General features: G+C 37.2%; 2 non-coding genes across 2 annotated transcripts; one reads left to right on the forward strand and one right to left on the reverse strand.

Annotated features, from left to right (window-relative positions):
• Positions 1–1,234: 1,234 nt before the first annotated feature.
• LOC148574996 (small nucleolar RNA R71) lies at positions 1,235–1,338 on the reverse strand. The gene has a single exon (XR_015906087.1). It is a non-coding gene; the product is annotated as a small nucleolar RNA R71 (small nucleolar RNA).
• A 6,853-nt stretch (positions 1,339–8,191) lies between these two features.
• LOC148574997 (small nucleolar RNA R71) lies at positions 8,192–8,299 on the forward strand. The gene has a single exon (XR_015906164.1). It is a non-coding gene; the product is annotated as a small nucleolar RNA R71 (small nucleolar RNA).
• Positions 8,300–10,685: the final 2,386 nt, after the last annotated feature.

A 10,685-nucleotide genomic window follows, 5' to 3' on the forward strand; every position in this document is an offset into this window, starting at 1 on the left:
TAAACGCCAGAATGGATACAATTCTGGGCGTTTAACGCCAGGATGGCACAGGAGGGGAGATTTTATTTTTCAAAATCAAATCTTATCAATCATATCTTTTTCAAAATCAAATCTTTTAAATTATTTTTCAATATTTTCGAAAATCCTTGCTGTAATTAATGATTTGATTCAAAAATTTCAAGTTGTTACTTGCTTATTAAGAAAGATTCAATATTTGAATTTTAGAATCATATCTTTTAAATTTCTTGTTAGCCAAGTAATTAATTTCCAATCATATCATTAATTTAAAATCTTTTCAAATTGTTTTTCAATCATACCTTCTCAATCACATCTTTTTCAAAATAATTTTCAATCATATCTTTTTGATTGCTAATTTCAAAATCTTTTTCAAAATCACTTAATCACTTTCTCACTTTTAATTTTCGAAAACCATCAACCACTTTTTCAAAATTCCTTTTAATTAATTTAAATTTTTTATTTTGTTTTCGAAAATTCTTCTCCGTCCTCACCTTTTTCTATTTAAGGACTACACTCCTCCTCAATTAGTAATTCGGACTATCTCTCCTTCTTCATATGTTCGAATTCTACCTACCTACCTTATCCCTCTGTTCCTATTTTCCTCTGACACCTCAAGGAATCTCTATACTATGACATAGAGGATTCCATACTTTCTTGTTCTCTTCTCTTTCATATGAGCAGGAACAAAGATAAATGTATTCTTGTTGAAGCTAATCCTGAACCTGAAAGGACCTTGAAGAGGAAGCTAAGAGAAGCTAAAGCACAACTCTCTGGAGAGAAACTGACAGAAATTTTCGAAAAGGAAGAAGACATGGTAGCCAAAAATAACAACAATGCCAACAATACAAGGAAGATGCTTGGTGACTTTACTGCACCCTCTTCTGACTTCTGTGGAAGGAGCATCTCAATTCCTGCAATTGGAGCAAACAACTTTGAGCTTAAGCCTCAATTAGTTTCTCTGATGCAGCAGAATTGCAAGTATCATGGACTTCCATTGGAAGATCCTCATCAATTTCTAGCTGAATTCTTGCAAATCTATGACACTGTCAAGGCCAATGGGGTTGACCCTGAGGTCTACAAACTTATGCTTTTCCCCTTTGCAGTAAGAGACAGAGCTAGGACATGGTTGGACTCACAACCTAAAGAAAGTCTGAACTCTTGGGAAAAGCTGGTCAATGCCTTCTTGGCAAAGTTCTTTCCACCTCAAAAATTGAGTAAGCTTAGAGTGGAAGTCCAAACCTTCAGACAGAAGGAAGGCGAATCCCTCTATGAAGCTTGGGAAAGATACAAGCAATTGATCAGAAGGTGTCCTTCTGGCATGCTTTCAGAATGGAGCATCATATGCATATTCTATGATGGTCTGTCTGAACTGTCCAAGATGTCATTGGACAACTCTGCTTGTGGATCTCTTCATCTGAAGAAGATGCCTGAAGAAGCCCAAGAACTCATTGAAATGGTTGCAAATAATCAATTCATGTACACTTCTGAAAGAAATCCTGTGAACAATGGGACAACTTAGAAGAAAGGAGTTCTTGAGATTGATACTCTGAATGCCATATTGGCTCAGAACAAAATATTGACTCAGCAAGTCAATATGATTTCTGGTGCGCAAAATCGTGATCGTTCATTCCTTGGTAACGACGTCAAAAACTTAATACGCACGTTCATAATTTTAGTTCTTTGTCACAACTTCGCACAACTAACCAGCAAGTGCACTAGGTCGTCCAAGTAATATACCTTACGTGAGTAAGGGTCGATCCCACGGAGATTGTCAGCTTGAAGCAAGCTATGGTCACCTTGTAAATCTTAGTCAGGCTAATTCAAATGGTTATAGAGTTTTCATAATTAAAAGATAAATAAAACGTAAAATAGGATAGAAATACTTATGTAATTCATAGGTGAGAATTTCAGATAAGCGTATAGAGATGCTTTTGTTCCTCCTGAACCTCTGTTTCCTACTGTCTTCAACCAATCATTCCTACTCCTTTCCATGGCAAGCTTTATGTAGGGCATCACTGTTGTCAATGGCTACATCCCGTCCTCTCAGTGAAAATGGTCCAAAATGCGCTGTCATCGCACGGCTAATCATCTGTAGGTTCTCGATCATACTGGAATAGGATTCAGTAATCCTTTTGCGTCTGTCACTACGCCTAGCACTCGTGAGTTTGAAGCTCGTCACAACCATCCCTTCCCAGATCCTACTCGGAATACCACAGACAAGGTTTAGACTTTTTGGATCTCAAGAATGGCCGCCAATAATGCTAGCCTATACCACGAAGACTCTGATCGTAGATCAGAAGGCTAAGAGATACACATTCAAGCTTGTTTTCATGTAGAACGAAAGTGGTTGTCAGGCACGTGTTCATAGGTGAGAATAGTGATGAGTGTCACATAATCATCACATTCATCATGTTCTTGTGTGCGAATGAATATCTTAGAGAAGAAATAAGCTTGAGTTGAATAGAAAAACAATAGTACTTTGCATTAATTCATGAGGAACAGTAGAGCTCCACACCTTAATCTATGGTGTGTAGAAACTCTACCGTTGAAAATACATAAGAATAAGGTCCAGGCATGGCCGAATGGCCAGCCTCCATGATCTAAGAACTAAATGTCCAGAGATGATCCCAAAAGATGTAAATACAATAGTAAAAAGTCCTACTTATACTAAACTAGTTACTAGGGTTTACAGAAATGAGTAAATGATGCAGAAATCCACTTCCGGGCCCACTTGGTGTGTGCTTGGGTTGAGCATTGAAGCTTTCACGTGTAGAGGTCTTCCTTGGAGTTGAACACCAGTTTGTAACCTGTTTCTGGCATTTAACTCTGCTTTGCAACCTGTTTCTGGCGTTTAACTCCAGAATAAGGCAGGGAGCTCGCGTTGAACGCCAGTTTGCGTCATCTAAACTCGGGCAAAGTATGGACTATTATATATTGCTGGAAAACCCTAGATGTCTACTTTACAACGTAATTAAGAGTACGCCATTTGGGCTCTTTTAGCTCTAGAAAATACACTTTGAGTGCAGGGAGGTCAGAATCCAACAGCATCTGCAGTCCTTCTTCAACCTCTGAATCTGATTTTTGCTCAAGTCCCTCAATTTCAGCCAGAAATTACCTGAAATCACAGAAAAACACAAAAACTCATAGTAAAGTCCAGAAATGTGATTTTTATTTAAAAACTAATAAAAATATATTAAAAAATAACTAAATCATACTGAAAACTATGTAAAAACAATGCCAAAAAGCGTATAAATTATCCGCTCATCACTCATCACAACACCAAACTTAAATTGTTGCTTGTCCCCAAGCAACTGAAAATCAAATAGGATAAAAAGAAGAGAATATACTATAAATTCCAAAATATCAATGAAACTTAGCTCCAATCAGATGAGCGGAACTAGTAGCTTTTTGCCTCTTGAATAGTTTTGGCATCTCACTTTATCCCTTGAAGTTCAGAATGATTGGCATCTATAGGAACTCAGAATTCAGATAGTATTATTCATTCTCCTAGTTCAGTATGTTGATTCTTGAACACAGCTACTTTATGAGTCTTGGCCGTGGCCCTAAGCACTTTGTTTTCCAGTATTACCACCGGATACATAAATGCCACAGACACATAACTGGGTGAACCTTTTCAGATTGTGACTTAGCTTTGCTAGAGTCCCCAATTAGAGGTGTCCAGGGTTCTTAAGCACACTCTTCTTTTTGCTTTGGACCTCGACTTTAACTGCTCAGTCTCAAGTTTTCACTTGACACCTTAACGCCACAAGCACATGGTTAGGGACAGCTTGGTTTAGCCGCTTAGGCCAGGATTTTATTCCTTTAGGCCCTCCTATCCATTAATGCTTAAAGCCTTGGATCCTTTTTATCCTTGCCTTTTGGTTTTAACGGTTATTGGCTTTTTGCTCTTGCCTTTTGGTTTATAGAGCTTTTGGCTTTTTCTGCTTGCTTTTTCTTTTTCTTTTTCTTTTCTTTTTTTTCGCCATTTTTTTTCGCAAGCTTTTGTATTCACTGCTTTTTCTTGCTTCAAGAATCATTTTTATGATTTTTCAGATTATCAAATAATATGTCTCCTTTTTATCATTCTTTCAAGATCCAACATATTTAACATTCATAAACAACAATTTCAAAAGACATATGCACTGTTCAAGCATTCATTCAAAGAACAGAAAGTATTGTCACCACATCAAAATAATTAAACTAGTTTCAAGGATGAATTCGAAATCATGTACTTCTTGTCCTTTTGTAATTAAAACATTTTTCTTTTAAGAGAGGTGATGAATTCATAGGACATTCATAACTTTAAGGCATAGACACTTAAATACTAATGATCATGTAATAAGACACAAACATAAACATAAAGCATAGTAAACAAAAAATAGGAAAATAAGAACAAAGAGATTAAGGAACGGGTCCACCTTAGTGAGGGTGGCGTCTTCCTCTTCTTGAAGAACCAATGGTGCTCTTGAGCTCCTCTATGTCTCTTCCTTGTCTTTGTTGCTCCTCCCTCATAGCTCTTTGATCTTCTCTAATCTCATGGAGAATGATGGAGTGCTCTTGGTGTTCCACCCTTAGTTGTCCCATGTTAGAACTTAATTCTCCTAGGGAGGTGTTGATTTGCTCCCAATAGTTTTGTGGAGGAAAGTGCATCCCCTAAGGTATCTCAGGGATTTTATGGTGAGGAATTTCCTCATGCTCTTGTTGGGGTCCATGATCTCTTGTTTGCTCCATTCTTTTCTTAGTGATGGGCTTGTCCTCTTCAATGAGGATGTCTCTCTCTATGTCAATTCCATCCGAATTGCAGAGGTGACAAATGAGGTGAGGAAAGGCTAACCTTGCCAAAGTGGAAGACTTGTCAGCCACCTTATAAAGTTCTTGAGGTATAATCTCATGGACTTCCACTTCCTCCCCAATCATGATACTATGGATCATGATGGCCCGGTCTATAGTAACTTCAGACCGGTTGCTAGTAGGAATGATTGAGCGTTGAATGAACTCTAACCATCCTCTAGCTACAGGCTTAAGGTCCAGTCTTCTCAATTGAACCGGCTTGCCTCTTGAGTCAACTTTTCGTTGAGCTCCTTCCACACATATGTCCATGAGGACTTGGTTCAACCTTTGATCAAAGTTGACCCTTCTAGTGTAGGGGCGTGCGTTTTCTTGCATCATTGGCAAGTTGAACGCCAACCTTACATTTTCCGGACTGAAATCTAAGTAATTCCCCCGAACCATTGTAAGCCAATTCTTTGGATTCGGGTTCACACTTTGATCATGGTTCCTAGTGATCCATGCGTTTGCATAGAATTCTTGAACCATTAAGATCCCGACTTTTTGAATGGGGTTGGTGAGAACTTCCCAACCTCTTCTTCGGATCTCATGTCGGATCTCCGGATACTCATTCTTTTTGAGCTTGAAAGGAACCTCAGGGATCACTTTCTTCTTGGCCACAACTTCATAGAAGTGGTCTTGATGGACCTTTGAGATGAATCTCTCCATCTCCCATGACTCAGAGGTGGAAGCAATTGCCTTCCTTTTCCTCTTTCTTGAGGTTTCTCTGGCCTTAGGTGCCATTAATGGTTATGGAAAAACAAAAAGCAATGCTTTTACCATACCAAACTTAAAATGTTTGCTCGTTCCCGAGCAAAAGAAGAGAGAAAGAAGGAGAAAAAGAAGAAAAATGGAGGAGAGGGAGAGAGGCGTGTATTCGGCCAAGGGTAAGAAGAAAGAGTTGTGTTGTGTGAAAATGAAGAAGGAATGAAGGGTTTATATAGGAGTGGGGGGAGGTTTAGGGTTCGGCCATTAGGGTTGGGTTTGGGAGGGAAAAGAGTTTGAATTTTGGAGGTAGGTAGGGTTTTTGGGGAAGAGAGGATGGATGTGAGTGGTGAAGAGGTGATGGGGAAGAGTGATTGAGGTGATTGGTGAGGGGTATTTGTGGAAGAGAGTTATGAAAAGGTGTGAAGAGGAGAGAAGAAAAGGTGGGGATCCTGTGGGTCCACAGATCCAGTGGGGTCAAGGACTTAACATCCCTGCTCCAATTAGGCGTGTAAAACGCCCTTAGCATGCATGTCTGGCATTAAACGCCAGCTTGCTGCTTGTTTTTGGCGTTAAACGCCCAAATGTAGCCTACTTCTGGCATTTAACGCCACTTCCATGCTCTGTTCTAGCGTTAAATGCCAGTCTGGTGCTTGTTTCTGGCGTTTAACGCCAGCTTGATGCTTCTTTCTGGCGTTAAACGCCAGTTTGATGCTTCTTACTGGCGTTTAAATGCCAGTAAGTTCTTCCTCCAGAGTGAGCTGTTTTTAAAGCTGTTTTTCATTCTGTTTTTAATTTTTCAGTAGTTTTTGTGACTCCACATGATCATCAACCTAAAAAAAACATAAAATAACAATAAAATAAAATAGATATAATTAAATAACATTGGGTTGCCTCTCAACAAGCGCTTCTTTAATGTCAATAGCTTGACAGTGAGCTCTCATGGAGCCTTACAGATGTTCAGAGCATTGTTAGAACCTCCCAACACCAAACTTAGAGTTTGAATGTGGGGGTTCAACACCAAACTTAGAGTTTGGTTGTGGCCTCCCAACACCAAACTTAGAGTTTGACTGTGGGGGCTTTGGTTGACTCTGCAGTGAGAGAAGCTTTTCATGCTTACTCTCCATGGTTACAGAAGGAGATCCTAGAGTTTTAAACACAAGGTTGTCCTCATTCAGTTGAAGGACCAATTCTTCTCTGTCCACATCAATCACAGCTCTTGCTGTGGCTAGGAAGGGTCTTCTAAGGATGATGGATTCATCCTCATCCTTCTCAGTGTCTAGGATTATGAAATCAACAGGGATGTAAAGGCCTTCAACCTTTACTAACACGTCCTCTACTTGTCCATAAGCCTATTTTCTTGAGTTGTCTACCATCTCTAATGAGATTTTGGCAGCTTGCACCTCAAAGATCCCGAGTTTCTCCATTACAGAGAGTGGCATTAAGATAATTCCTGACCCCAGGTCACACAGAGCCTTCTCAAAGGTCATGGTGCCTATGTTACAGGGAATTAGGAATTTACCAGGATCCTATTTCTTTTGAGGTAGAGTTTTCTGAACCAAGGTATTTAGTTCCTTGATGAGCAATGGAGGTTCATCCTCCCAAGTCTCATTACCAAAAAATTTGGCATTCAGCTTCATGATTGCTCCTATATATTGAGCAACTTGCTCTTCGGCAATGTCTTCATCTTCTTCAGAAGATGAATAGTCATCAGAGCTCATAAATGGTAAAAGGAGGTTCAATGGAATCTCTATGGTCTCTAGATGAGCCTCAGATTCCTTTGGTTCCTCAAAGGGAAACTCCTTATTGGTCACTGAACGTCCCAGGAGATCTTCCTCACTAGGATTCACGTCCTTCTCCTCCTCTTTGGGTTTGGCCACACCAAGTAAGGTAATGGCCTTGCACTCTCTTTTGGATTCTCTTCTGTATTGCTTGGGGGAGTACTAGGAGGGGTTTCAGTGACTCTTTTACTCAGCTAGCCCACTTGTGCCTCCAAATTTCTAATGGAGGACCTTGTTTCATTCATGAAACTTAAAGTGGCTGTAGATAGATCAGAGACTATATTTGCTAAGCTAGATGGATTCTGCTCAGAATTCTCTGTCTGTTGCTGAGTAGATGATGGAAAAGGCTTGCTATTGCTAAACCTGTTTCTTCCACCATTATTAAAGCCTTGTTGAGGCTTTTGTTGATCCTTCCATGAGAAATTTGGATGATTTCTCTATGAGAGATTATAGGTATTTCCATAGGGTTCCCCCATGTAATTCACCTCTGCTATTGCAGGGTTCTCAGGATCATAAGCTTCTTCTTCAGAAGATGCCTCTTCAGTACTGTTGGATGCAGCTTGCAATCCATTCAGACTCCGAGAAATCATATTGACTTGCTGAGTCAATATTTTGTTATGAGCCAATATGGCATTCAGAGCATCAATTTCAAGAACTCCCTTCCTCTGAGGCGTCCCATTACTCACAGGATTCCTTTCAGAAGTGTATATGAACTGGTTATTTGCAACCATGTCAATGAGTTCCTGAGCTTCTGCAGGCATTTTCTTTAGGTGAATGGATCCACCTGCAGAATGGTCCAATGACATCTTTGATAATTCAGACAGACCATCATAGAATATATCCAGGATGGTCCATTCTGAAAGCATGTCAGAAGGACACTTTTTGGTCAGTTATTTGTATCTCTCCCAAGCTTCATAGAGGAATTCACCTTCTTTTTGTCTGAAGGTTTGAACATCCACTCTAAGCTTGCTAAGCTTTTGAGGAGTAAAGAACTTGGCTAAGAAAGCCGTGACTAGCTTATCCCAAGAGTTCAAGCTATCTTTAGGTTGAGAGTCCAACCATATTCTAGCTCTATCTCTTACAGCAAACGGGAAAAGCATAAGCCTGTAGACCTCGGAATCAACCCCATTGGTCTTAACAGTATCACAGATCTGCAAGAATTCAGTTAAGAACTGAAAAGGATCTTCTGATGGAAGTCCATGAAACTTGCAGTTCTGTTGCATCAGAGAAACTAATTGAGGCTTTAGCTCAAAATTGTTTGCTCCAATGGCAGGGATTGAGATGCTTCTTCCATGTAAATTGGAATTTGGTGCAGTAAAGTCACCAAGCATCTTCCTTGCATTGTTATTATTTTCGGCCATGTCTTCTTCTTTTTCAAAAATTTCTGTCAGATTTTCTCCAGAGAGTTGTGCTTTAGCTTCCCTTAGCTTCCTCTTCAGAGTCCTTTTAGGTTCAGGATCAACCTCAACAAGAATGTTCTTATCCTTGTTCCTGCTCATATGAAAAAGAAGAAAACAGAAAAGGAAATATGGAATCCTCTATGTCACAGTATAGAGATTCCTTTATGTGAGTAGAAGAAGAAAAGAATAAAAGAAGAGAAATTCGAACACCAAGAGGAAGAGAGGGTTCGAATTTTGAGATGAAGAGAAGTGTTAGTAAATAAATAAATAATTAGAAGGAGATGAGAGAGAAAAATTTTCAAAAATAATTGAAAAGAAAAGAAAAATATTTTTGTTTTTAATTTAAAATTAAAGTTAAAATAAAAAAATTAAAAAAAAAGAAAAATGAAATGAAATTAAATTAAAATTTAAAACAATTAGTTAATTAAAAAGGAATTTTGAAAAAGAGGAAGGTGATTCTCGAAATTCAGAGAGAGAGAATTATTTAGGTAGTTTTGAAAAAGATAAGAATTAAACAAAAAGATAAGATTAATTGAAAAAGATTTGAAAATCAATTTTTGAAAAGATAAGAGGTTAGAAGAGATTTTGAAATTGATTTTGAAAAAGATGTGATTGAAACTTATTTTGAAAAAGATTTGAAAAAGAAATTTAAAAAGATTTGATTTTGAAAATTAAAGTTGATTACTTGACTAACAAGAAACAAAAAGATATGATTTAAAAATTTAAAGATTGAACCTTTCTTACTAGGCAAGTAACAACTTAAAATTTTTGAATCAATCACATTAATTGTTAGCATTAATTTTGGAAATATGGAATAAGAAAAAGATTTTGAAAATAAATTTTAAAAATTTTGAAATTATGAAAGAAAAATGAAAAAGATTTGATTTTTGAAGAAGATTTGAAAAAGATAGAATTTTTAAATTAAAAATTTGATTTGACTCATAAGAAACAACTAAATTTTAAAAAAGTTTGAAAAAGTCAACTCAAATTTTCGAAAATTTATGAGAAAATAAGGAAAAGATATTTTTTTATTTTTGAATTTTTAATGAGGAGAGAGAAAAAAGGAAAGATATCATTTTTATGTTTTTCTCTTTTTCTATTAAACAACAAAAATGAAACACACATAAAAATTTAAGATCAAAATAAAAATGCGTGCAAGAACACCTTGAATGTCAGATGAACACCAAGAACACTTTGAATGTCAAGATGAACATCAAGAACATGTTTTTGAAAATTTTTAAGAAAAGAAAAACATGCAAGACACCAAACTTAAAATTTTTAAACTATAGGCACTAATAATTCAAGAATGCATATGAAAAACAAGAAAAGACACAAAACATGAAAATCATCAAGAACAACTTGAAGATCATGAAGAATGCAATGCATGAATTTTCGAAAAATGCAAGAAAGAGATAAACATGCAATTGACACCAAACTTATGACTTGACACTAGATTCAAGCAAGAAACATCAAATTATTTTTGGTTTTATGATTTTATTAAAATTTTTTTGTATTTTTTTTTCAAAAATTAATTGAAAAAAGAAAATTAAGGATTTCAAAATTTTGAATGAGAATTCCAGGAATCATGCAATGTTAGTCTAAAGCTTCGGTCCAAGAATTAGACATGGCTCACTAGCCAGCCAAGCTTTCAGTGAAAGCTCCGGTCCAAAACACTAGACATGGCCAATGGCCAGCCAAGTTTCAGCAGATACAAATCAGGCATATAACAGCTGATTAGATGAGAGTCCAAGGGCTCTTGCCATGATAGATGGAAGCCTCAGTCCAAAAATTTAGACATGGCTTGACAGCCAGCCAGGCTTCAACAAATCATGAAGAAACTCTAGAATTCATTCTTAAAAATTCTGAAGAACATAGAATAATTTATTTTTATTAAATATTTTTTTTCGAAAAGAATAAAAATAAAAAGCTTAAAATTAAAATAAAATTACCTAAT

This window comes from Arachis ipaensis, chromosome B2 (assembly GCF_059453495.1).
Source record: "Arachis ipaensis isolate K30076 ecotype BB chromosome B2, ASM5945349v1, whole genome shotgun sequence".
NCBI classification, from domain to species: Eukaryota; Viridiplantae; Streptophyta; class Magnoliopsida; order Fabales; family Fabaceae; genus Arachis; species Arachis ipaensis.